Genomic DNA, 25918 nt, shown 5'->3' on the forward strand with positions numbered 1-25918 from the left:
ACTTTGGATTTTATCCTGGACATTTTTTTTTTTTTTTTGCGGTACGCGGGCCTCTCACTTTTGTGGCCTCTCCAGTTGTGGAGCACAGGCTCCGGAAGCGCAGGCTCAGCGGCCATGGCTCACGGGCCCAGCCGCTCCGCGGCATGTGGGATCTTCCCGGACCGGGGCACGAACCCACGTCCCCTGCATCGGCAGACGGACTCCCAACCACTGAGCCACCAGGGAAGCCCTATCCTGGACATTTTGAATATTATGTTATTAGACTCTGGATCTTGTTTCAATCTAGTGGAGAATGTTGATTATTTGTTTAGCAGTCAGTTGACCTGGTTAGGTTCATACTGCAAGTTCCAGCTCACGTTCTGTAGTGGGCTGTAGTTCCAATATGAGTTCAGTATTCAGTGCCTTTGCAGTGTTATTCAGATCTGTCCCATGTGTGATGACCACTGGTCAGGTCTGAGACCTGAGTGTCTCTTAGCTCAGTTCTCAAAGTCTTTGACATGCTAATTAGAATCAAATCCACATATGCCCAGATGGAGGGTGATCACAGTTGTTCATAAGCAGCTTTATGGGTTTGCTTTCCTGAGGTCTTCCCTCTTCATTATTACCATGGTATTTTATGGTTTTCTAGAGCTTTCCTTTTCGGTCCTCCAGTCAGAAACCACCCGCTTTCATGATGCACTGCCTCTGGGGCATAAGGGACAGGCAGACAGAGAGAGAAAGAAAGTAAGAAAAAACAGTGGAATTTGGCTTTGCCCTTTTGGAGCTTGCTATAGTTCCACCGAATGGAATGGAATGTTCCTTTCCCTCGAGAGTTTTAACTCCTACAGTCAAGTCTCCCTCTGCCAGTCAGTTTCGTTGCTGTTGCCACAGCCTCCACCATGGGATTTTCTGGACATGAGAGAAGGGAGAAAAAGGAGAGAAAACCCCAGGGGATTTCCCCCAAGTCTCTCTTGAGTTTTAGTAGTTCCCTTTTCCAAAAAAAGCACCTTGAGCCAGAACATGTGCTCTAAACACAGTGCTCACTTTCACGTTTTGTTGTGTTTTCAGGCCAGAGAATACGGGAGGAAGAAAAGTAGTAAAGTCACCACCAGTTCAGTTGTACTAGGCACCCTGATATTCTTCCCTGATTCATATGCTGATAATATACTTTAAAGAGTTCTCTAATAGCTACCCAAGCATTCTGTACAGATTTTAGAGTTGCTTCCGGTGGACACAAAGGTGGATGTGTTGATTCCATCTTACCTGCAACCAGAAGTCTTAACTGATATTTTAAATGATGTTTTGGATTGGCTTCCTCAACTCCCCAACATATTTATATCTCTGAAATAGTTTCAAAGATGCAGTGTTTGGTGTAGTTAAGTGGACAAAAGTTCCTAAGTATAAGCAGAGGAGCTGCAGTATTGGCAGAATAACGACCTCCTGAAAAACAAAGCCACTTTTCTGAAGGCATACATGGTAATCTCATCCGGAAGCACAGTTCTTTGTCCTCATGCAGCATATCATTGACCTCCTTGTTTTCCTTGGCCCTGCCTCTTTGTCACATTCTCTTACTTCTGCCCTGCTGTTTTTCAGTAACCTTTGCCCCTCAGGACTTCATTCATCAACTCCTTTCTCCTCCTCCTCCCTCCCGTTTGTCTCTGGTTTACCCTACACTCTCTTCTTCCGAACATTACATTCTTGCGTTTTATCACCAGACTCTGTCTTCCAAGGATAAATACACTGCTCTGTGATGTCTTAGGATGTAAGTGCTTGCACTTGAAGGGTGGAGAAGCTAGGCTGGGGAGGTGGGGGGTGAGTAATCAGCTTTTGCTTATAGATTAGGGCCAGACCGGAGTCCCTGCAAGGCATTGTGGTGGTCTAGCCAGCCGCTCTTCCAGCATATTAAGGCTTTCTCTCTCATCAGTATTTCTGGTGATAGTGGGGCCCGGCCGTGTGAAGCTCCAGCACAGCCAGGAATATCGGTGTAGAAAGAAGGTAGTATTCAAGCCATACTAACCTCATTAACTTGAGAATATATCAGGGCCTTCTGAGCTGTTTTGTTTTGTTGTTAATTGTGAAATTTAATAGGAAGGAACTATTAAATAACAGTTACTTTTATGCAAGTATTTCCTATTCTTAGTTACGGTGGTACAGAATCACTGCCAGAAGGAAATCCTAAAAGGGCAAAAACACATGGACAAAGCACAAGTTTTTATGTTGCAGCATGCTTTCAGTATTTTTATGGTGGAAACATAACGTTCCTTAAAAACCACAGTGGGCTTCCCAGGTGTCTCTTCAGATCCATCAGTTTCCAGGCATGCAAAAGCTGCTCAACTCATAACCTTCTGGGCATATATTAACTATGTATAGATAAAATTTGTAGGTATTCAAAAGATATGGTACCTTTTGGAAAGAAAATCCTCAGGTACAGCATATTGTCTCATTTACTCCCACTAAAATTCATTATCTTCTTGTCTGGGAGCAGGGCAGCAGCAGGGAGCTCCCTGAGTTCCGACCCACTGTTTTTATGCCAGACTGGCCCTCCTCACACAAGGACAGGTCAATGATAGTCTTTTCCACTGCTAAGATTTTTATTTTTTCAGGTCAGTGATACTCTTTTCCACTGATAAGATTTTTATTTTTTCTTTTGGCAGTAGCCAAAGCAACTAGTTGTAAAGAAAACACACTCATTATTCTTACTCTTTCATTTTACACAGTAATACTCATTTCAGTGGTATGTTTCTGTGGAGATCTCTTTAGCTATCAGAGCAATTTGACTTTGGTACTGGAAAAACTTAAGTCACAGAAACAGTGATTAAACAGGCAACAGTTCTACAAATAATACTGATTTAATTATGTACATAAGGTCAACCAAGGCATGAGAATTAAAGTGAGATTTATTTAAGGCCAGTATACTGTAAACACCACTCCCCCCAATCCTGCGACTATAATAACTTTCAGGCCCAATTAAGTGAATTATTCCTCATTGATTGTGAAATATTCCCAGGTAAAACCATTAAAGGCTGTGTTGATTTCGGATTGTTGCATTATTTCTTAAAGCTTGTCTTGGGATAACTGCTGCATTTTCCAGAGTCTGTGAGCTCTAAACTGTGAGGTGCTGGCCTAACTTTGATGGAACCTGAGAATTGGAAGGACCTTGGGGATCACCAAGTCCAGGTACCTTCCCAGTGCAACAATCCTCTCCACAATATTCTGTCAGACAGGCAGTTGTCTGACTCTTTACCACTTTTACACCCAAAGAATATATATTTTTCCTCCATACATTTTTGATGCTACTCACTCATCTTTCCATGATAGGTCATTCTTTATTCCCAAGCCAAGATATGCCTTCTAGGGTCTCTCACCATTGTTCCCAGCTCCTCCATTACCACGCAGAGCAAATCTCCTTTGTCCAAAATAGTTAAAGCCGTCTATTTTCGTACTTCCCCTTTTTCGCATCTGTGATCTTCTCAGGCTAAAAAAATTCCTGGTTCTTTCAACAGCTTAATTCAAGGCTTTTTAATGCAGTGGAAAATTCAAAGAATAATATAATGAACACTCACATTCTCCACCAGCCAGAATTATCAACAGTTAAGATTTTGTCATATTTTTCTTTTTCTTAAATAGAGGAATTAAAACATTACAAAAATGGTTATTTCCCCTTTGATCACCCCTTCTAGTGTCCACCTCCTCCCTTGCAGTGTCATGCATATATAGGTGTGTATAAACAACATATAGATTTGTTTTAATTTACACAAATGGTGTTATTATGGGTGTGTCTATATGTTTTGTCCATACAGCAAATGTCTTAGATCTTTTCATATGTTTTGTATTAATCTTTCCATAATATGTATTGTATGTCATTATATGTATGACATAAGATATTTTGGCTGTCTGCCATCTGGGCATATGGTCGGATTGTAGTTCTGCCTCTTCTGAAGTTAGGTGTGGCCATGTGATTTGCTTTGGTCAATGAAATGTCAGCAAAAGTAACGGGTGCACTTCCAAATGGAAGTTTTAAGAGCCAGTATGAGATTTACCACATTTAATTCCCCTGGCAGATAGAGATGAGGTCTCTCTGTCAGCCTGGGTCTGAGAATAACTACTTGAACTTCCCTGCCAACTCACTTTTTAAGCATGTAGCATAGGAATAAATAGACTTTGCTTGTATTAAGCCACTCGGATTTTAGGTTCCTTTTGTTAATTTGCAAACTTAACCCATCCTGATTTATAAGTAGACCTACATCATTGTTTTTAGTGGCTGCAAAGTATCCCCGAGTGTGAGTAGACCTTATTCTGTGTAGCCATTCTCCTACTGACAGAAGAAGCTTAAGGACTTCCTGAATTTTGCTGTTATAAACAATTCTCTGTTGGTAATTGTATAAATTTGTGAGAGTTTCTCCAGGATGTGTATCTAGAAGTAGGATTGTTTGGGTCACAGCATACGGATATTTTCAGTTTTACAGGATTCTGTCTTTGCTATCTAAAGTGACTATATCAATTTACATTCTCACCCTTTCAACTGTCATTTGTGTGACATGATTCCCAAACTTTTTACTAATCTTGGTTCCCATCTCTGGATTCACTTTTGTCAGTCATTGTTTCTCTGTGATACTCAGACTGGAACTTGGTTGTCCTGTTGTTGTCCAACTGAGGTAGATGATATATTTCCAAATTTAGCCCAAGCTGAGTAGCTGCATCACCCTGGGGTATTTGCTGGCATAGAAGACTGAACATCTATCCTCCTGTATTTAGGAGTTTTTAAAATTGTAGTGGCTTTACATATGTTCTAGTTAAATTTCATCCTATTTTTGCTTATCATATTAGCTTTTGAATTCTCCCCTTTACTCTAATGTCACCCTTCCTAGGTCAGTAATCCTAGGTTCATCTACATTACTGATCAAAATTTTGATCAGCACAGGGCCAAGGGCATAGCTCTGTGTCCCACCATGAGACACCTTTTAGGTTTACTTGTCTTCAGGATTCTTCATCTTATCAAGCGGAAAATCCTGGTGGCCTTTGTCAGCTGCACCACATATACTCTACCTATAAAGAATTATCCCAATAAATGAATTGAGTGACTGGAACAGAAAGGAGTCTGGGGTAAGTTGGGCGTGTAATAATTTTAGAGAGCCTATCCTGGCAGTTAGTGATTATCAAGTGCTTATCCAACCAGTGCTTTATTAATCTGATCTAGAATTTAGTTTGGAGTGAGATTTCAAGCTTTTTATTAGTAATGATTATGCTCCACCCCTTTGAAAATAAGGGAGATTTTTTGCCTCTCTCCAGTCTGTTGGGAGGTCTGGTTTCTGTGAGTTTTCATAGATGAAAGGAAGTGATTCTGCTGTCATAGCTGCAAATAGTCTTTTATTCCTGGGGAGAGGAACAAGGTGGTTTTTAGGATTATGAGCAGCCAGGATGCTTGTGCTCTACTCTCCAGTCAGTGTCTTTTCTTCCTGCACCAGAACCAAACCTGTTCATAGTTCTAGGAATTATAAGGATTCCCTAGGCCAGTAGCTCAGGTCATTACAAATTAGACTTGTTGGTGGTCTTTCTCTTGTTCTTTGGGACCAACTACATGTCTAATTCCTGTTACCATTTTTGTATTAGGATTCTTAGTTACATGTGTCAGGATCCCAACTCAGATTAGCCTAAGAAACAAAAAGAAAGTTTACTGGTAAATGAATAGCCCCATGGACTGCTGCCTTTAGGAATGGCTGCATCCTCTCACTCATCACATCCCTGATTCTCCTTCCCTCACCTTTGCTTTCCTCTGAGTTAGTTTTGCTCACTCTCAGGCATGCTATCTGCAGCAGATGCAGTGCTTCTTTTCCAATACTTCTGTCAGAACCTTTGGATGACTTGTTGATTTAGCCTGGTTCATATACCTTAGCCCCAGGAGGTGTGTATGGGCAGAGATTGCCCTCAACCTGACTACATGGACTGAGAGTGAGCCCTCATTCACTCCTCTTTCATATATTTGCCGAGTGCCCACTGTATGATAGGCACCATATTAGGCTCAGGGGTTGTTATTACACTGAACAACATAGTCGTATTGATATAACATAATCAATATATATATTGATCAAGATATAACATAATCTGCCTTCTTGAAGTGTATAAGCGTTTAAAAAATGGACTTTAATGTGCTCACAATAATAAAGGAGAAGTAACTGGTGCTGGAAAGCAAATGACAGGGGTTCCGACCTACTCTGGGGCAGGTTAGGGAAGCCTGCCCTAAGGAAGTGTTTTTTGGATTGAAATCTGACATGAGTATGAGTTAGCTATGTGAAGTAGGTAGGAAGGTTGATGACAAGCAACTGGGGGAGGGAGGTGGAATGTACAGAGCCTTGGAGGTAGAAGGGGACATATTCCAGGTGCTGAAAGAAGGCCAGTATGTTTAGATCACAGAGACTGAAGGGGCAGAGAGGCACATGTGGGGCTGGAGAAGTAGGTTGGTACCACTTGAGCAATGCCTCATGGCTTGGCAAGAGGTTTGGAAGCCATACATATAGCCCTAGTCTATGTGGGTAACTCACTTCCTAAAAACTTCCTTAGTCTAGTTAATTAACTAGCCAAGATCACCCACCTGGTTGGAATTTAAATCTAGGAGCACCACAATATCTGTTACATGTCCAGACGTGGCTCAGGCATTGCCTCTCCCAGGAAGCAGTCCTTCCTGCCAATGGGAGAGGGTAGGTGCCCCTCCATTCCTACTCCCTTAGTACCCTGCTCAGAGAACTCTCATGGTTTTATTTACCCCATCCAAGCCTGGGCAAGACATGTTGGTGCCCAGCCAGGCTAATGATTGGCATCTGTGCAAAAAAGTGTTGTCATAGCAGGCCTGTCTTTGAAAGGTCCCTTGGCTGGCATCTGGAACTTGACTTTCAGGGGGATTCCCACCATTCCCAGAACTGATAAGGGTGGCTCAATGTGCCTGAACTGTTTATATAAATAGTGCAGTTTCTGCTGAACACTTGCTTTCCTTCTTGAGGTCTAGAATTTTGATATTGCCAATCAGAGGGAGCCTATGTGACCAACCTCCAATCAAAACCCTGGGCACTGAGTCCCTACTGAGCTTCCCTAGTGGACTATATTTCATGTATGTTGTCACAACTTGTTGCTAGGGAAATCAAGTGTATCCTGTGTAACTCCACTGGGAGAGGACTCTTGGAAACTTGTGTCTGGTCTCCCCTGTATTTCACCCCAGGTGCCTTTTCCCTCCACTGATTTTGCTTTGTATTTCTTCACCGTAATAAATCATAGGCGATGAGTGTGGTTATATGCTGAATTCTGTGAATCTTCCTAGTGAATCACAGAACTTGGGGTGGTCTTGGGGACCCCTGACACAGCACCCTTGCAAAACCATTCTTAAGTACTTTTCAACACTTATTTTCAAAGGAGAGAGTGAGCCTGGTGAGGAACTAGGGCAGAGAAAGGGGCTCTCTGGTGGTGGCACTGATTCTCCTCTCCTTTTGTGCAGTCAGCTTTGGTCCCAAACTTGTACTCTCCACTCTACTAAACCTCAGTCTTGCAGAGGCCTACAAGGGAACCTTTGAGCACTGGGGAGCAATGGAAAGGTTTTACACTAAGGAGTCATGATCAGATTTGCGTTTGGGGAAGAATTAATGCCCGAGAATCGTCACGAGAATTTGTGAGGAGAGTTTGCTTCACCAGAATACAACTATCTATACAAAGCCACTATCATAAAAATAGTGTGGTAATGGACTAGAAATTTGATGTAACAGCCAGGTTTCCCAAATTTCAGCCCACGTTCCTTCATCAAACCTTTATCGAGTTCTTTGATGAGTTCTGTAAGAGTGAACACGTGAAACTCAGTTCCTTCTCTGCTTTACTTCTGAGACAGGTCATGCAAAAGCAAGCATCATTTATACCGTCTTCAGTGGAACTCTCTGAACTTGTTTTTGGGTGGTTGGGATGCTGTCAACTGTCAAAGTAGGAATGTGGGGTTCTGAATTCAGAACGTGGCAAAAAAACAGTAAGTAAATAGTGAACTCTTTACCAGTCTCCCTCCTGTGAATTGCTGATATTTCAAATCATTGCATATTAATAGCTTAGGGGTGATTTTGGCACTTTTGAGTTTTACAGTTTTTTAGTTGGTAAAAATATTCCTATTTCCACAATCTCACCATTGTTTTGTCTTCGTTTGCATGTCAGGGATGATATTTCCTAAGGGAAAACTTAATTAGACCGTGCAATAATCTTCTTGGAGAAAGAAAATTGGTTATTTAAAACACTAGATGAAAGATCTTAGTTGTTTTTTTTTTAAAAAAAAAACCTTTGAAAGAGGAAAACATCCTGTACTGAAGGAACAGAGGTGGGATGATGGAGTTCTGCTGTCCCTGTTTTGCATTTCTAACAGTAAACTTGAAAGCACAGGATCTTCTGACCACTGAAGCTGAAATTATGTATTCACTGTTTCCCATGAAATAACATTTACCATTAAAAAGAGATTGCATTTATATTTGTCTTGGGTAAATTTCTATGCAGAAAATTCTAAAATTTTTAATGCAGAAATTCATAAGTTCAAGACCTACCTGAGCACACAAAAGCATTACATTGATTACATGTCCGTGTATTGGCTGATTCCTGAAATGGTGTCTCAGAAGGATTAAAATTGAGCCTCTGTTCTGAGCACATGGGGTTGACTGTGGCTTGGGAGTGTGCCAGTTAGTCGTAGCACCTGCGCCTCCTCACAGGGTCTTGTTGCCGCTGCCCAGGAAGATGGAGGGTAACTGCCTCACCACTCCAGCCACAGATGCAAGGCTAGAAATCCTACCTAGGAGCCTTCTTCTCCTGCTCTGATTGACAAGAGACCCAGAGATGATAGTCTAGCCAGCTGGCTGCAATGCTGGGGCAGGAAAAGCAGCAAAAGTGAGAATAAAATCAAGTACCCCCACTCCCAAGCCCACACTGATGATAATGATCAGACGCCTTTTTGTCAACAACCTCATCTTGCATTAAACAACATTCAGGAATCCTGGGTGTGATGGCCTATTTGCAGTGTGTAAACGGAACATGGGCAGAGGGTGGTGCTCAGATCTGACCTAGAAATTTGAGATGTAGGTGGAGAGACCTAACACCCCGCTGGGGACTCACAGGCCAATTACCTTGAGTCTGGTAACTGGAATACAACTCCTAAAGGAAACTAGGTGTTTTGAACTAAGAAATAATGTATGTATAGGCGAGGCTTCATGTATTCTTTCTTTGTTTATTATAAGTCCTCAAAAGTTCATAGGAATTAAGGTTTTCCAGAGTGTGTGAGGGCTTTGGAGACAAAAGAAGAGAAGCAAAGGAAGGAGCCTTTTGTTTATTTTTGTTCGTGAGCAAAATCCTGCAGTATTAGACTGAACCATATGAAATTGCTGATACTCAAACATTTTTACCTACAACAATGGCAATTTCATATGGTTTAACCTAACACATCTAATTTCACCACACAAATGCTTTGAAAATATTCTCAGCTTATTATTTTTTTTGGACTTAACTTCACCAGAGGGGGAAGGATCTCATAAATTCTTAGAAAGTCTTTTCTTTATAATTTATGACATTAATCCTCACTTATCAAACGTGTTTTTTAGCAGCTCTATGGAAGTATAATTGATATATAAAAACTGCACATTTTCAGTGTATGCAGTTTGATGTGTTTGGACTTAATGCATATACCCATGAAACCACTACAATCAAGGTAATAGCCACCTCCAAAAGATTCCTTCTGCCTCTTTTTTTTGTGATAAGAACACTTAACATGAGATCTACCCTCTTAAATTTTTAAGTGCACAATATGGTATTATTAATAGACACTGTGTTGTATAGCAGATCTCTAGAACTTAATTCATCTTGCATAACTGAAACTTTATACTCATTGAACAATAATTCCCCATTTTCCTCTCTTCACAGTCCCTGGCAACCACCAATCTATTGTCTGCTTCTGTGAGCTTGACTATTTTAGATATGTCATATAAGTGGAATCATGAAGTATTTGTCCTTACTTATTTCACTTAGCATAATGTCCTCCAGGTTCATCCATGTTGTTGCAAATGAAAGCATTCCCTTCTTTTTTAAGGTTAATATTCCATTGTGTGTATATAACACATTTTCTTTATCCATTCATCTGTCAAATGGACATTTGGGTCGTTTCTATATCTTGACTATTGTGAATAATGCTACAGTGAACATGGGAGTGCCAATATCTCTTTTGAGATCCTGACTTCAATTATTTTGGATATATATGGCCAACAGGTATATATATAAAGGTGCTCAACATCACTAATCATCAGGGAAATGCAAATCAAAACCACAATATCACCTCACACCTGTTAGGATGGCTATTATATATTAAAAAAAGGTAAGTGTTGGTGAAGATATGGAGAAATTAGAACTCTTTACTCCCACACTGTTGGTGAGAATGTAAAATGGTGCAGCCGCTATGGAAAACAGTATGCAGATTCTTAAAAAATTAAAAATACAGCTACCCTATGATCCAGCAATCTCACTTCTAGATATATATCCAAAAGTAGTGTTTGTTTTTAACTTGGATATTCTTGAGAGAGAATCCCAAAGAAAACCAAAACCCCAAGGCCTGCTGTCTTAAATACAGTGGCATTGTGATCAGTGGTCTAGATAGACTGGAGTAGCCTGGAATTTTTAGTTCATTTCTGGCTCAGTACCTGATTCACTGAGCTTTCTTAGGCAGTCATTAGGCCTGACTACAAATCAGTTACTATTCCAACATTTCATAATTTCATTCTCAAAATGCATGTGGGAGGCTAGCTACTTATTCCCTTGCTCAGAATGTTTTTGGGGCTTTCCTTTTTGGAATTACCTTTAGAGCCATATACTAAGCCACACAAGGAATTGGTTATTCACTTCATTCATTCAGTAAGTATTTATTTGAGTTATTTACAATGTTGGGCATTGTATCAGGTACAGAGACAGATGACATGGACATAGAAGGTGGTCCAGGGAAGGAGTGTGAACAGAAGCATGTGTGCAGGAAAGCACCAGGACATGTGAGTGGGGAGCAGTGAGTGGCTTAGCTTCCCTAGAGAAGAGACCATGCAAGGAAAATAACACTGGAAAGGTGAGCTGTGGCCACATTGTGGCTTAGCCTAGTATCCAAGCTTAGCCTTGGATACTAAGCCTAGGAGTCTGAAATTTGTGCTCTGAGCAGTAGGGAGCCATTGAAGGTTTTGTGCTTTTAGAGTTTTAACCTGCCAGCTGATGACAGTAGAATTGGAATTGTAAATCAGTCTTGCAGTTTATTTTCCCAGCTTGTTACTGACTAAAACTGGTTTTACACACCTCAACTGCATGCCCATTTCAATGGACTTTGAATAACATTTGATTGTTTCCAAAAGTGAAATTCACTTTCAAAGGAAGAAAAATTGCTTCCATTGACCTTACTCAGAGAAATATGATACACCAAAGGGACAGAAAGCAAATCAAAGTAGAAAATGTCCTAAGTGTTTTGAGGAATTGCATTTGCCTCAGAGGGTCTCTTGGAAGTCAGCCGGTAATTGGATGTGTGAATTCTGGTATATTTGGGGTTTTTTAAATTACTTCATAGTTACATACATCTGTGTAGTTAATCTTTTGAGTTGGTAACTGCCCTGTCTTTACTGGAATGCACTGAAGAGTAACAGTGTGCAAATAGAGGATGGGGATTATAACTAAAAAGAATAGGGATTCTAATGGCAATGCTAAGTTCTCTTCAGGTGAGATATTAGCAGTGTGGGACATATTAACTAGTTAAATGGTTAACTGCTGATTGCAGGTGCCACTGCCTCTGGTCTGAGGAGGTACCTTATGGCTACCTTGGCATCAGGTAGGATGAGAGACTTGTGTATGCAACGACATTTGTTATTTGCATGGCCGTTATTATAAATTTCTTCTTTGGGGTCAGGTGTTTGACCCCCTCTGTGATCTTGGCATTAGCTAGAGTGCCCTTCTCAGTGGAGCCCAGCAGTAGTGCCTGCTTTGGAGAATTATTCAATGTCTAAAGTGATTCAGTGTAGTAGGACTGTGGTGTGTGATGAAATTTCCATTCTATATTTAATCATTAAAAACTGACTTCTAAATTCTGTCAATTAACTCTTGCTGTACACCTAGTCACTTCAAAAGTTAGTGGCTCAAAATAGTAATTATCTATTTAGCTCATTATTCTGTGAGTTGGCCATTTGGGCTTGGTTCAGCTGAGCAGTTCTGTTCTTAGGTGGTCTCCCTTATGTCTGTGGTCAGCTACAGGTCAGCAGGGAGCTCTGCATTTGAGGTTGGCTGGCTGCCAACTGGGACAATGGTAGAGGGTAGGAGTACTGGGCTATACATCTGTTATCCTGCAGCAGGCTAGCCCAGGCTTGTTTTCATGATAGCTGGGCAGGTTTCTAAGACTGAATAGAAGCAGCAAGGCCTCTTGAGGCCTAAGCTTAGAACTGGCACAGCATCACCTCTGCTGCATTTTCTTGGCCTAGGCAAGTCATAAAGCTAGTCCAGATTCAGGGAATGGGAAGGAGCTTCAAAATCACCTTGAAAGGGCATAGATAAAGAAGACGGAGAATTGAGACCATTTTTGCTGTCTATTGGACAAATACAGATTACTCTTCTTAAAGGCTTCAGTTACTCCTGTAACAGTTAAAACTCATGTGTTCTGTATAATCACATAATTCGTATTCACAGGGTTAAAGACTGATCAAAAACAAATAAGGAAGTATTAAAATCGTTCACAAGTCAGGGCCACCATGATAGTCCTTTTGTGAAGTTGAGTTTCGCGGGGTGGGGGGGACTTGGATGCTCTGATACCTGAATGTGCTTCACATTTTATTTTATTTTATTAAACATCTTTATTGGAGTATAATTGCTTTACAATGGTGTGTTAGTTTCTGCTTTATAACAAAGTGAATCAGCTATACATATATCCCCATATCTCCTCCCTCTTGCATCTCCCTCCCACCCTCCCTATGCCACCCCTCTAGGTGTTCACAAAGCACTGAGCTGATCTCCCTGTGCTATGTGACTGCTTCCCACTAGCTATCTATTTTACATTTGGTAGTATATATTAGTCCATGCCACTCTCTCACTTTGTCCCAGCTTACCCTTCCCCCTCCCCATATCCTCAAGTCCATTCTCTACATCTGCATCTTTATTCCTGTCCTGCCCCTAGGTTCTTCAGAACCTTTATTTTTTTTTAGAGTCCATATATATGTGTTAGCATACGGTATTTGTTTTTCTCTTTCTGACTTACTTCACTCTGTATGACAGACTCTAGGTCCATCCACCTCACTACAGATAACTCAATTTCATTTCTTTTTATGGCTGAGTAATAGTCCATTGTATATATGTGCCACATCTTCTTTATCCATTCATCTGTTGATGGACACTTAGGTTGCTTCCATGTCCTGGCTATTGTAAATAGAGCTGCAATGAACATTGTGGTACATGACTCTTTTTGAATTATGGTTTGCTCAGGGTATATGCCCAGTAGTGGGATTGCTGGGTCATATGGTAGTTCTATTTGTAGTTTTTTAAGGAACCTCCATACTGTTCTCCATAGTGGCTGTATCAATTCACATTCCCACCAGCAGTGCAAGAGGGTTCCCTTTTCTACACACCCTCTCCAGCATTTATTGTTTCTAGAGTTTTTGGTGATGGCCATTCTGACTGGTGTGAGATGATATCTCATTGCAGTTTTGATTTGCATTTCTCTAATGATTAGTGATGTTGAGCATTCTTTCATGTGTTTGTTGGCCATCTGTATATCTTCTTTGGAGAAATGTCTATTTAGGTCTTCTGCCCATTTTTGGATTGGGTTGTTTGTTTTTTGGATATTGAGCTGCATGAGCTGCTTGTAAATTTTGGAGATTAATCCTTTGTCAGTTGCTTCATTTGCAAATATTTTCTCCCATTCTGAGGGTTGTCTTTTGGTCTTGTTTATGGTTTTCTTTGCTGTGCAAAAGCTTTGAAGTTTCATTAGGTCCCATTTGTTTATTTTTGTTTTTATTTCCATTTCTCTAAGAGGTGGGTCAAAAAGAATCTTCCTGTGATTTATGTCATAGAGTGTTCTACCTATGTTTTTCTCTAAGAGTTTGATAGTGTCCGGCCTTACATTTAGGTTTTTAATCCACTTTGAGTTTATTTTTGTGTATGGTGTTAGGGAGTGTTCTAATTTCATTCTTTTACATGTAGCTGTCCAGTTTTCCCAGCACCACTTATTGAAGAGAGCCTCACATTTTAAATCAAAGTCACTAACTGGACCCTTTCTACTAAATGACATGAAGAACATAAATGGAGATTTAAAACAAAGCTGTAGATTCTTTGACACTAGTCTCATCAGGTGGTAGGGCCCATGTCTCCTTTGAGTTAAATCTGGGTGGGCTTGTGACTGCTTCAACCAATACAACAGAGTATGTGACTTCTGAGACTAAGTTATAAAAGGCAGTGCAGCTTCTGCCTTGTTCATTAGAACATTTATGCTGGGAACCCTGAGCTGCCATGTAAGAAGCCTGACTACCCTGAGACTACTGTGCTGAGAGGCCCTGTGTGGGCACTTCAGAGGTACTCTCTGCTAAGCCCAGTCATCCCTGTCAAAGGGGCCAGCTGAGTGAAGTGAAGAATCCTCCAGATGATTCCAGCTGTTTTGAGTCTTTGCAGCTGAGATCCCAGACATCATGGAGTAGAAAAACGCCATCCTTGCTGTTTTTCACCTGAATTCCCGATTCACAGAATTTGTGAGATGATAAAATGATGGTTGCTTTATGCCATTATATTTTACAGTGGTTACATAGCAATTGATAAACTGGAACAGAATAAATGAATGGGCATGGCTGTATTCCAATAAAACTTTTTTCATGGACACTGAAATAAGAATTTTACATAATTTTTACATGTCATAAAATATCCTTTTGATTTTTTTCAACAATTAAAAAATGTAAAGGCCATTCTTAGCTCATGGGCCATACCAAAAACAAGCAGTGAGCTAGATTTGGCCTACAGGCCATAGTTTGCTGACCCCTGCTCTAAAAGATTATGTAGTACTTGTAAAATTTAAACCTAAGGGCTTTTGGCCAAGATGGCTCTGATTTCATGCTTCAAACTCATATCTCCTCTCTAAATAAAGTGATAATAGATAAAATAAAAAATTAGAAAGACATATCTGTGATCAAGAAAAGGTATATCTTGGGGCTTCCTTGGCGGCGCAGTGGTTAAGAATCTGCCTGCCAGTGCAGGGGACGCCGGTTCGTGCCCCTGTCTGGGAAGATCCCACATGCCGCAGAGCGGCTGGGCCCGTGAGCCATGGCCGCTGGGACTGTGCGTCCGGAGCCTGTGCTCCACAACGGGAGAGTCCACAACAGTGAGAGGCCCGCGTACCACCAAAAAAAAGAAAAAGAAAAGATAAATCTCTGGACCAGAAACAGATCAAACAGTTAAGTGGAGATTGTTAGTCATGGGCCGCTATTTACTGATGTACTGGACTCTAGATCCAGAGAAAGGTAGAGATGGCTGGGAATTGTATTTCTATAGACAATGGAAATCAAAGCACTCACTGATTGGAGGAAATGATCCCTGGCTGTGCAAAGTCAAGGATTGCTCATGAACAGAGACGGAAAAAGATGTTACTTATATTTGTAGTGGCAGGCAGGAGAGCAGAGAGAGACTCGGGGCCAGATGCAAATGTATTATTGGCTTACTGTCTAAATCTGTACTTTTATCCCTATTGGTAGGATGGGATTGAAAATGCTGGGAGGAAGCAGCTCTCAATGGAGAGGGTGAATGAAGAAGGAGGGAAATGAACTTCCTCCAAGGTTAGCTTACAAAGTAAAATTTCAAAGTGAGAACAGTTGTCCAAATTAGCACCCAGCAAATAAATTTACTCCCAATGAGAATCATTTTAGAGTAACTTTAAAGTTTATTTTCAAAGAGCTAAAGCAAGAATAACTTGCATTGTAAGTTTTTAAAAAATCTAGCCATACCTGGTAGGAACTCATATTCTAGTTGGAGATTTTTAAATATATATCAGTGATTACAAAATCGTTTATGTTAGTGATGGTGCTGTACACAGCCCATTCAGAGCATACTGCTGTTGAGATCGTCAAGGGGGTGAGTCAGACAAGAGAGGCTTTTTAGAAGAGGTGACATGTTTGCTAAGCCTTATAAGGATGAGTTTATGTGTTTGCAAAGTGAGGAAGTTAGAAGAGCACCTTCCAGGCAGAAGGGATAGTATGATTATATAAAGCATGCAACATGGGTGTGGGAACTACAGAGGTTCACCATCGTTAGAGCATAAAACTGGAGCATAGTGTGTTTAGGAATAAAGCTGCAGAAGTAGGTGTAGCTTGACTGTGGAGGTTGGCCTTGATGAGGACCTTAATAAAGATCTAGGAGCAAAGGGAAGCCATTGAAGTCCCAACAATGAAGGGGCATGGTCGAATTTGTGTTTCAGGTAAGTTTCTGGCATTTGGGTGGAGGGTGAACTTGAGGGCAACAAGATCAGGAGCCCCAAGACCAGTTAGGAAGCTGCTGTTGCAGTCTCAGTTTCAGGAGATGGTTAAGTCCCAACCTAGGAAAATGAAGGCTAAAATGGGATGGGACTATTGATTTAGAAGACTATTTCAGACGTTAACTTGGCAGGGTTTGATGAGGATGTTCCAGGATGAGAGAAAGGAAATAGTTAAGAGAATTTTTCAAATTTTGTAACTACATAGAGGGTGCCAACTGAGACCACTAGAAGGGAGGAAGAACCAGTGGAGAAAAGAAGGTAGTGGCCTTAGTGTTGACCACCTTTCAGGTTGATGTGTTTGGTTGGCGGGGGTGGGGTGGGGGGGAGGGGCGTGGGTAGGGGGGTGTTAGATTTTTTTTCTTTTTTATCTTTTCCTTTCCTTCCTCCCTCCCCCATCCCTCTTTCTTTCTATTCTGGGAGCCATAGCATGGGTTTAGTGTAGTAGGGCACTTTGGGGAAACACCATCACAAGATGGTTAGAGGAAGAAAAGGATATTAGGGAGCAATACAGGGAACCTGGAAAAAGCCCTTGGAAACCAAGGCAGCTGTTTCAAGAGGGATAGTGGGAGGGAGGGACTGAGTGATCAGTATGTCAAATGCAGCATACAGGTACTTAGAGACGAGGGTTGGGAAATGTGCACAGACTGATGACTTTTTCAAGAACTCTGTAGAAGGTAATTGAGGAGTGACTGAGAGCAAGGAAGGGAGGACAGACCATAGACTACATTTTGAGGAGTTTGCAAGAGAAGAGAAAGAAAGAAATTAGGTATTAAATAGAGAAAAATTATGTAAGGTCAAGAGATAATTTGGGAATAAAGGTAGGGAGGTAACAGGTAAAAATTAAAAGGTAAAAATTAACAGGTAAAAAAAATCTGTTAACAGGTAAAAATTTAGTATGAAGGCAGATTTTTTTCTATTCATAGAAAGTTATTCTTTGTTTAGAGCTGTCTAAAAATTAGAATGGATTGCCTTGTTAGATAGTTGCTCCCTGTCGCTGGAGTGGTCGAATAGAGATTAGATGTTTTCTAGTCAGCTGTGTAGAAAGATATGTTGGTGAGCGTCTTTGGGTGTTTTAGGCTCTGTTCAATTCTCAACACTTTGCCCAAAGTTGATTTAAGCATTATAAACTAATGAGTTATTCTGTGGACTTGTGTTGCCTGGCAGCTCTCCATAGATTGATCAAATCAATGGGCCAAGTTAACTTATGTGCCTTTGATCTTGAAGGATGAAATTAAACTGCAGATTCTTAGATAAGAAAATATTGAGTCTCGGTGTCCAGGAACGTTTCATCACTATGACAGTCAACCATGGTCTGGGTCCACAGGTATTTTTGACAAGGTAGTCACTTTCCACACACAACAACAGAGCCTTTATTTCAAATTTTTGAGAGTTTTTTTTTATCTGTCCATCATTTTTGTAAAACACTGTTACTTGGAATAATTAAAATAGCACTGAGATTATAGGAGAAATGGATAGAGAAGAAAAATCTGTTTCCTTTTCTCTGTGATTCATATTCCTATATGGATGCTTTTAGTTTACATAGAAGTTTGGTTTTTTAGGGCCAAGAGGAGATAATTAGTTTCCATCTCTGCTCTCTAGTCCTCATCTTAGATCTTTTAGTGGTCCTTTTGGGTAGCATTTAAAACAATTCAGGGGTAAACTTTGCTGTTTGTCTCAAATGACTACTTATCTGTATCCAAATCTGGCTTCCTGGGGTACTGAAGCATGAACAGCATAAATTACTGAACTCAACTAATTCTCAGAAAGCCACATTTTAGTCAGTACTTTCCAACTTTCTCACTCATTTCTGTTACAGAACTAACAAGTGGTATAACTAATTAGTTAGACTTGTATTCCCTTTCAAGTTATACATTTTAAATTCTCTCTGTTAACCTTTTGAAAATGCTAATAAGTAGTAAAACAAATCCATACAGGGAAACTAAAAAATGCAAGTACTGGAAAAAACAGCTCCCCCGCCCCCAAGAATAAGCACCAGGTGTGGTGAATATTTATCTTTTAAGGAAAAATAGTTGCATCCTTGTTACCAACTGACTTTCCTTCTTATGGCCGGTGGATAGGGGAGCAGCCTCCCAGTTAGTCCCAGGCCTGTAAGTTTTACCTGTTTCTTAGCCTGTTTGTTTCCTTGCTCTGGGAGAGTGCAGTAAGTGAAAATCTCACAAGTCCACAAGTTGATTCTTTTCCTTTCACAATTTAATACTTTCCGAACATGTTAAGAACATGAATAACAATGCCCTTTTAATCATATACTTACTTTTTAACAGTTAAAGTTTTTATTTTGAAATAAAAGATTTTGAGATAGTGTGTCTAAATTTAGAGAGGAGTTGCAAAAATAATATAGAGAGCAAATTTCCTGTTCCAAACAAGATGGAGTAGACACATTTCACCATATTCCAGTTAAATGCAACAGTATAGGTAGTTTAAATGTAAATAGATGGAAAAAGACATACCATGCAAATGCCAATCAAAAGAAAGCTGGGGTGGCTATACTAATATCAGATAAATTAGACATCAGAGCAAAGAAAATTACAAAGGACAAAGAGGAGCACTACATAATGATTCAAAGGGTCAATCCACCCAGAAGACAGGGCAATCTTAAATGTGTATGCACCAAACAACAGAGCTTCAAAGTACATGAGGCAAAACTGAACATAATTGAGAAATAGACATAAATCCACAGTTATCAGTGGGAACTTCAATAGCATTATATACTTACTTTTCAAGTGCACATGTAACATTCACCAAGGTAGACTATATCCCAGGTCATAAAACAAACCCCAACAAATATAAAAGAATTAAAATCATACAGAGTATATTCTCTGACCATAATGGAATCAAACTAGAAATGAAAAACAGACTACAGGAAAGTCTTCAAACACTTGGAAATTAAACAACACACTTCTCATTAATCCATGGGTCAAGGAGGAAGTCTCAGGGAAATAAAAAAATACACTGACCTTAATGAAAATGAAAATACAGCATATCAAAACTTGTAGGTTGTAGCTAAATCAGTGCTGAGTGGAAATTTATAGCACTAAATGCTTATATGAGGAATAGATGAAAGGTCGCAAATGAATAATCTAAGCTTCCACCTTGAGAAAATAGAAAAAAGAAGAGCAAAATAAACACAGAGCAAGCTGGAGGAAGGAAATAATAAAGAAGAGAGAAGTTAATGTAATTGAAAACAAAAACAGTAGAGAAAAACAATGAATCCAAAAAAGATGGTTCTTTGAAAAGAGAGATTCTGACTTAATTAGTAATGGGTGCAGTTTGGGCATTGGGATTTTACAATCTCTCCAGGTGATACCAATGTTTAATGGGAATGGAGAACCTCTGCTGTGGAGGCCAGATAATTTTCTCAGGGTTTAACCGGTGTTGGCATCTATGGCCCTCCCCTTTCATTTCTCCTGAGGAAAATTTGTAGTCGTTTCATTTTCTCTCACTTCTTGTTGCCCTCACAGTCAGTGCTGATCCTTTCCCTTGTACGTTAACTTCCCTGCCTGACTGCCCTTTTGCCATCAGTATAGCCCTGACCAGAGGTGAACTGTTCCCAACTGCAACCCCCCTCCACTTCACACCCACACCACCTTGATTGATTTGGGATTAACCCCCAAAACCCCCTCTGATTGGTTTGTCACACATCATTGGTCACCAGCTTTAGGCTGTGATCACCCAAGCCATAGTAACAGTGTGTCTAGTGCACCTGGTCTTGTGACCCTGGCTTTGAGGGAGCCGAAGGACTTGGTTTTTCCGTTCTGGTGGCCAGTGCAGTGCCTGCCCTTTATTAACACACTATTAACAGTTGATGTACGGTGGATTTGCACTTGCTCAGTAAGTTTGGGGTTGTTTGTTTGACCTTACATGTGAGACCTGTTATTGTTTCTAAAACCTGGGATAAAGATATTTTTCTCCTAATAAATTCTGATGATCACTTTAAATAAGGTAGATGTTATTGTAAATGTATTAGGGGTACATGTGCCTAAATTTCAATGTGGAAGCAACTCACAGCAAGAGATAAGACATAATGGAAATCATTATTTTTAAAAAATTGAGTTTCTATCTGGAGAAAAAATTATGTATTTCATAGTAAAAGCTATTCTTGTTGATTTACTTTATTCTTAAGAGGTCTTATTTGCAAATGGTATTTTATCTTAAGAGGATTTATGCTTTGTACATATATCTCTATTCTTAAGATGCCAAGCCTGCTTATTTATCTGGGTAGTTGAAATTATTGAACATATGTATATAAATCAAAAAGAAAATGTAGGGAATTCCCTGGAGGTCCAGTGGTTAGGACTTGACGATTTCACTGCCATGGCCCAGGCTCAATCCCTGATCAGGGAACTAAGATCCCACAAGCCACGCGGCGCAGTCAAAAAAGAAACAAAGAAAGGGAACGTACTGCTAATTTTTAAAAAATTATTAGAACTGGGGCCTTTTTGCTTAAAAGGCATAAAACAAATTTTAATTTAGAAAGGGTCTAGGACCATTAAAATTTGTCAAGATAATGTCACAGAATAGGCCACCCAAGCTGAAACCTTCCAGTGAGGTCTTTATTAGCCAAACAGTGGGCTGAGAGATTGGGAAGGATGGAGCGGTGTTAGGAAAGTGATAATTCAGTTGTATGCTTCCAATTTTCAGTATTCTTTCTTTCATTAAAAGAAAGGTGTCTTGTAGTTTAGACCAGAGGGTGACAAGCTATGGCCTGTGAGCCAAATCTAGCCTACCACCTGTTTTTGTATGGCCTGTGAGCTAAGAATGGTTTTTAACATTTTTAAGTGGTTGAAAAATGAAGAATAATATTTCATGACATGTGAAAATGTGAAATTTGAATTTTAGTATAATAAAGTTTTATGGGGACATAGCCATGATCATTTGTTTATGTACTGTCTGTGGCTGCTTTCATGCTACAATAACAGATTTGAGTAATTGCCACAGAGACCATATGGCCCACAAAGCCAAACATGTTTGCTATCTGGTCCTTTACAGAAAAAGTTTGCTGAACCCTGTTTTAAACTCCCTTCCCAATGTGGCCTTCCCATGCAAGATGATTTCTGCTCAGGAGGTTTGAAATTCCTAAATAATTTGTTAACATTACAGAGGGTAAGCCTGTTTCCTGGCAACAGGGATAACTGTGGTTGACATAGAAATACTTGACTGAGTGGCAGGAACCTACCTAGGTAAATTGGTATTTTCTTCTTTTTTCTTTAATGCTTTTTGAGGGCTTTGGGAAAGAGTTGACCTCCAGACTTCTCATCTGGTCATGGGGGACTCATGAGTCACACGATGTGTCTTAAGTTTTAAAAACAAGCTTTAAAATGACTGAGATGAAGGCAGTCTTCTTTTAAAAAGTACAGAAAAGTTCACCGACTCCAATTTCTGGTATCTCTTCTTTTTTAAAGACAAAGATTTGTGGGGGGTAAGGAAAAGCAGTAAAATATGTAGGATATGTTCTTTTCCTTCTGATTATTTTTTGTTTACTCAATTAAATATTTATGGTTTTAGTTACTGGAGTACTGAAATGTGGTAAAGATAAAAGATATTTGAGGTTAACAGGCTTGAAGGGAAGTTTTGTTTCCACAACACTGAAACAGTGATAGATTGAATTGTTTTGTAGAGAGGGGTGAATTCTGAATTAAAGCATAGGCAGTGGACTCAAATGGTCTCAGTGTGGAGAGGGTTAGTATTGTTTACCCCAGAGCAGAGGTAATCAGCTCAAGAAACACATCTGTAGTATTTATGATTTCTGTTTAAGGAATAGTTTGGGAGTTTCTTTGCCCACATGAGCAGGAATTGATCCTTAAGAATAAAAGAAGTGTGCTGCTCTGGTCTGACCAGTGGCCTAACTCAAACGTCTGTCTCTGTTAATGGCCCTGAAGGGTATTTTCCTGAAAGTCTAAGGGAGCTGGACTTTTAGATGCTTCTTTACTTAAGGATTACTTCCAAATACCATCATGGATTTATCCTCCCTGATTTTATCTCAGTCCTTCTTGAACCTGTTTACATTTTCATTCTGTTCCACTTCTTGAGCTGATGAGTTCTCTAAGTTCCCTAAACATTGCTCAAAGTCCTGCTTTCTTTCTGATAAAATTGCCTTTAGGTTACAGGGATTGCCCCTTTGTTACTTTAACTCTGTGATTGGGTGAATAAAGTCAACAATTTCCACACTCGTCTTGATTCTTATCGATTTCTGCTTCATTCTTTTAGAGCAAGATTTCTCAACCTTGGCAGTATTGACATTTTGGGCCAGATAAATCTATGCATTGCAGGATGTTTAGCAGCCTCCCTGGTCTCTACCCCCAAGATGCCAGTAACGCTGCCCCTTCCCAGTTGCGATAACCAAAAATGTCTCCAGATATTGCCACATTGTCCCTGGGGAACAAAATTGCCTTCAGCTGGGAACCACTGCTTTAGATATTTGTCTTTTCCAAACTGTAGGGTTTTGTGCTTTTGGGACTAACTTTATAAATATGGAGGCTCCTCTATCCAGTTGATTGTATTGTGCTTTTCTGGGTTTTTTCCAGCTCTGGTTGATGTCCATCTTGAACGACAGTGACAACTACTTTTCATAGTTTCAGTTTTTTCAGGTCAGCTGCATCGTTTGTGAGTGGTGTGTGGAACAAATACCTTGAAAACTTAGAAGTTTTTTTCTAATTATAAATGTCCTATGTGTGTACTGTAAAAATGTGGAGAATGGAAAAAATTAGAATGTTTTTGTCACTCAGAAAACTTCAGTGTTATTGATGCAACTAATGTTAGTAAATTGGTTTATGGCCTTCATTATTTTCTATATATTTTATTTCATAGGTGCAATCTTGCTATAAGACCAATTTTTGTACTGTTTTTCCACTTAACATTTTTATTTATTTATTTTATTATTTATGGCTGTGTTGGGTCTTCGTTTCTGCGCTAGGGCTTTCTCTAGTTGCGGCAAGCGGGGGGCACTCTTCATCGCAGTGGCGGGCCTCTCACTATCGCGGCCTCTCTTGTTGCAGAGCACAGGCTCAGTAATTGTGGCTCACGGGCCTAGTTGCTCCGCAACATGCGGGATCCTCCCAGACCAGGGCTCGAACCCGTGTCCCCTGCATTGGCAGGCAGACTCTTAACCACTGCGCCACCAGGGAAGCCCTCCACTTAACATTTTAACATGAATGTTTCCCTGTGTACCATGTTTAAATAATTGAGTGAAATACCATAATATTAATATACTTTAAGTATTCCTCTTTTGTTTGATAGCTAGGTTTCATCTATTGTTTTTTTATTAGGGAGTTTTAATGAACATTTTGTTCATAAATCATTTTCTGTGTTTTGGATTATTTTTCAAATATGAATGTTGGAAGTAGAATTCCTGGATCAAAGGGTATGTATATGTATAAAGTAGAGCCTTAGATTATTTTTAAGTTGCTGCATGGCCCCACAGATGGCAGTGAATAGTGGCTCCTTGAACTGACCATGCATTTCAGAAGTATGTCTGGTGGGTGTATAGAAGGAAAGAAAGGGCTGTGTTTGAGTTAATCACTTTTCCTGCTGCCTGCTCTTCTGTGGGAACATTAATGGGGAGTCAAGTAGCCACCAAACCACAGACTTAGATTCCAGTCCCAAATAATCCTAGTTGGGTTGACTTCCAGACAGTGCTCCTTTAAGAGGGAGTTTCACCCGAGGAAGGCATTTACTTTATACAGTTGTCTTTTGCCTGGCTTACAGTCACTGTTAAGATTAATCAGAATGCTGTTAATCATTTTGGTTGAGATTATAGTAGGAATAAGATCTGAAAACCGCCTTCAAATTACTGTTCTCAAGGGTGCAAGGTAAGGGCTGGTGCACATTTCATTTCTGCCAAAACAAAGGAATACTCATTGTGGGAGGTAAGGAAGAAAATAATGTCATTGTAAAGTCTGCACACTGAATAGAGGACTAGAAAATAAACAGCTGAATAATATATCCAAATGTAAGGCAATGAGGTACATCGCACTGTACTTATTTTTGGTTTTGCTTAACAAAAAATTTTATTCTAAAGTACTTTTTAAAGGGTACCACCAAATGAAGTTTCACATGTTGTCTTTAGGGGTGCCTGGAAGCAGAACGTGAGACCGTATTTGAACGTACATGATTTGTTGAGGGACTGCTCTCAGGAGAAACTTATAAGGGAGCAAGGACAAGAAGGCAGGGAAGAGGAAGAAGCTAAAGTAAGGATATAGTCTAGCGTTAGCCTGTTTTGGTTAGGGGCATGGTTGGGGTGGTGTAGAGCTACTGGCTGCCCCTGGGAGGGAGACAGGGAGAGTCTAATCTCCCTGGCAGGACTCCAGCCCTTGGGGAAAGGGACAGCTGTGAGCCATTAGCAGCCAACAAGCAGTACCTGGGAGATGGGTATGCTAGCTAGTAAAGAGGATGTGGGTGGGGCATGTTTACTTTGTGCAGGACACTGTGCTGAGACCTGGGAGTAAGAGATGAATGTAACATAGTTCCTGCTTTGAAGATGGTTGTGGTCTTGTGGCAGGGCTAACCATGTAAAGAATATTTACAGTGCAAATGAAGAGCATTTTACATGGACAGAAGCATGTATAGAGACTTGGATAGAAAGCAAAGGAGCAAATAATTGTGAGAGAGGCGTATCTGGGGAACCTCACTGAGGAGATCTAACAAATGGATCGGACCAGGTTGGGGGAAAATGGGATGGTCCGGGTAAACAATCAGGGGACTGTAGGCAGAGGGAAGAGCCCTGTCCAAAGGCTGGCAAATATGAAACAAAATGGTATGTTCATGGAATCACATGAGGCATAGCATGTGCAGGAGGCAGGGGGGAAGCAGCTGATGAGGCCTGACAAATTGGAGCCGGAACGCTGTGGGCCTCCAAGGCTATGCTTAGGAGTCTTGGGCTTAGAAGGGGCAGCATTCCTGCTGTTAACCCCCCAGCCTGCCTCAGGTCTCAGGGTCAACTTGGAGTGCCCTGAGCTCTGCCCTCTGGTGGCCATGTAGCTCCAAGCATGTCATTTAAACACTTCTGAGCCCCAATTTCATCTGTAAAATGTTGATATAAACAACAGTTTATAAGACTGTTGTTGTGATTAGAAGTAATAAAGACAGATCTAAAGATTTGCCATCATGGAATTATTCTGCTGATATTTACTGTTCTTTGTCATTTTCCTGTAGTAATTAAAACAGCAGTGCTGTCACAGAAATAAATCAGTGGACTTTAATAGCCCAGACCCAAAAATTTGCTTGCTTTGTTTTCTTTTCTAAAAAGTATAAGCAACCCAGTTTCCAGGACTGGTGTTATTGGTGTTAATCTGTTTCCTAGGCTCTTTATTGATAATAAAAGATTTTTTGTTTCCATCTACAGTAAAACATGACTGTTACTGTAATAGTTTAAAAACCACCAGATTTGGGAATTCCCTGGCAGTCCGGTGG

General features: G+C 40.3%; 1 protein-coding gene across 5 annotated transcripts in view; it reads left to right on the forward strand.

The window, feature by feature from the left end:
* JADE3 (jade family PHD finger 3) overlaps positions 1 to 25918 on the forward strand; it is a 153487-nt gene that overhangs the window by 48756 nt on the left and 78813 nt on the right. The window contains exon 1 of one of the 5 annotated variants that reach the window (XM_032619545.1): positions 20285 to 20341. The exons of the other annotated variants lie outside the window; for them this stretch is intronic. The gene's annotated coding sequence lies outside the window, so the exon portion shown is untranslated. Of the gene's footprint in view, positions 1 to 20284; positions 20342 to 25918 lie in introns of those variants that run through there. 5 annotated transcript variants of the gene reach the window in all.

Source organism: Phocoena sinus, chromosome X (genome assembly GCF_008692025.1).
Source record: "Phocoena sinus isolate mPhoSin1 chromosome X, mPhoSin1.pri, whole genome shotgun sequence".
NCBI lineage: Eukaryota > Metazoa > Chordata > Mammalia > Artiodactyla > Phocoenidae > Phocoena > Phocoena sinus.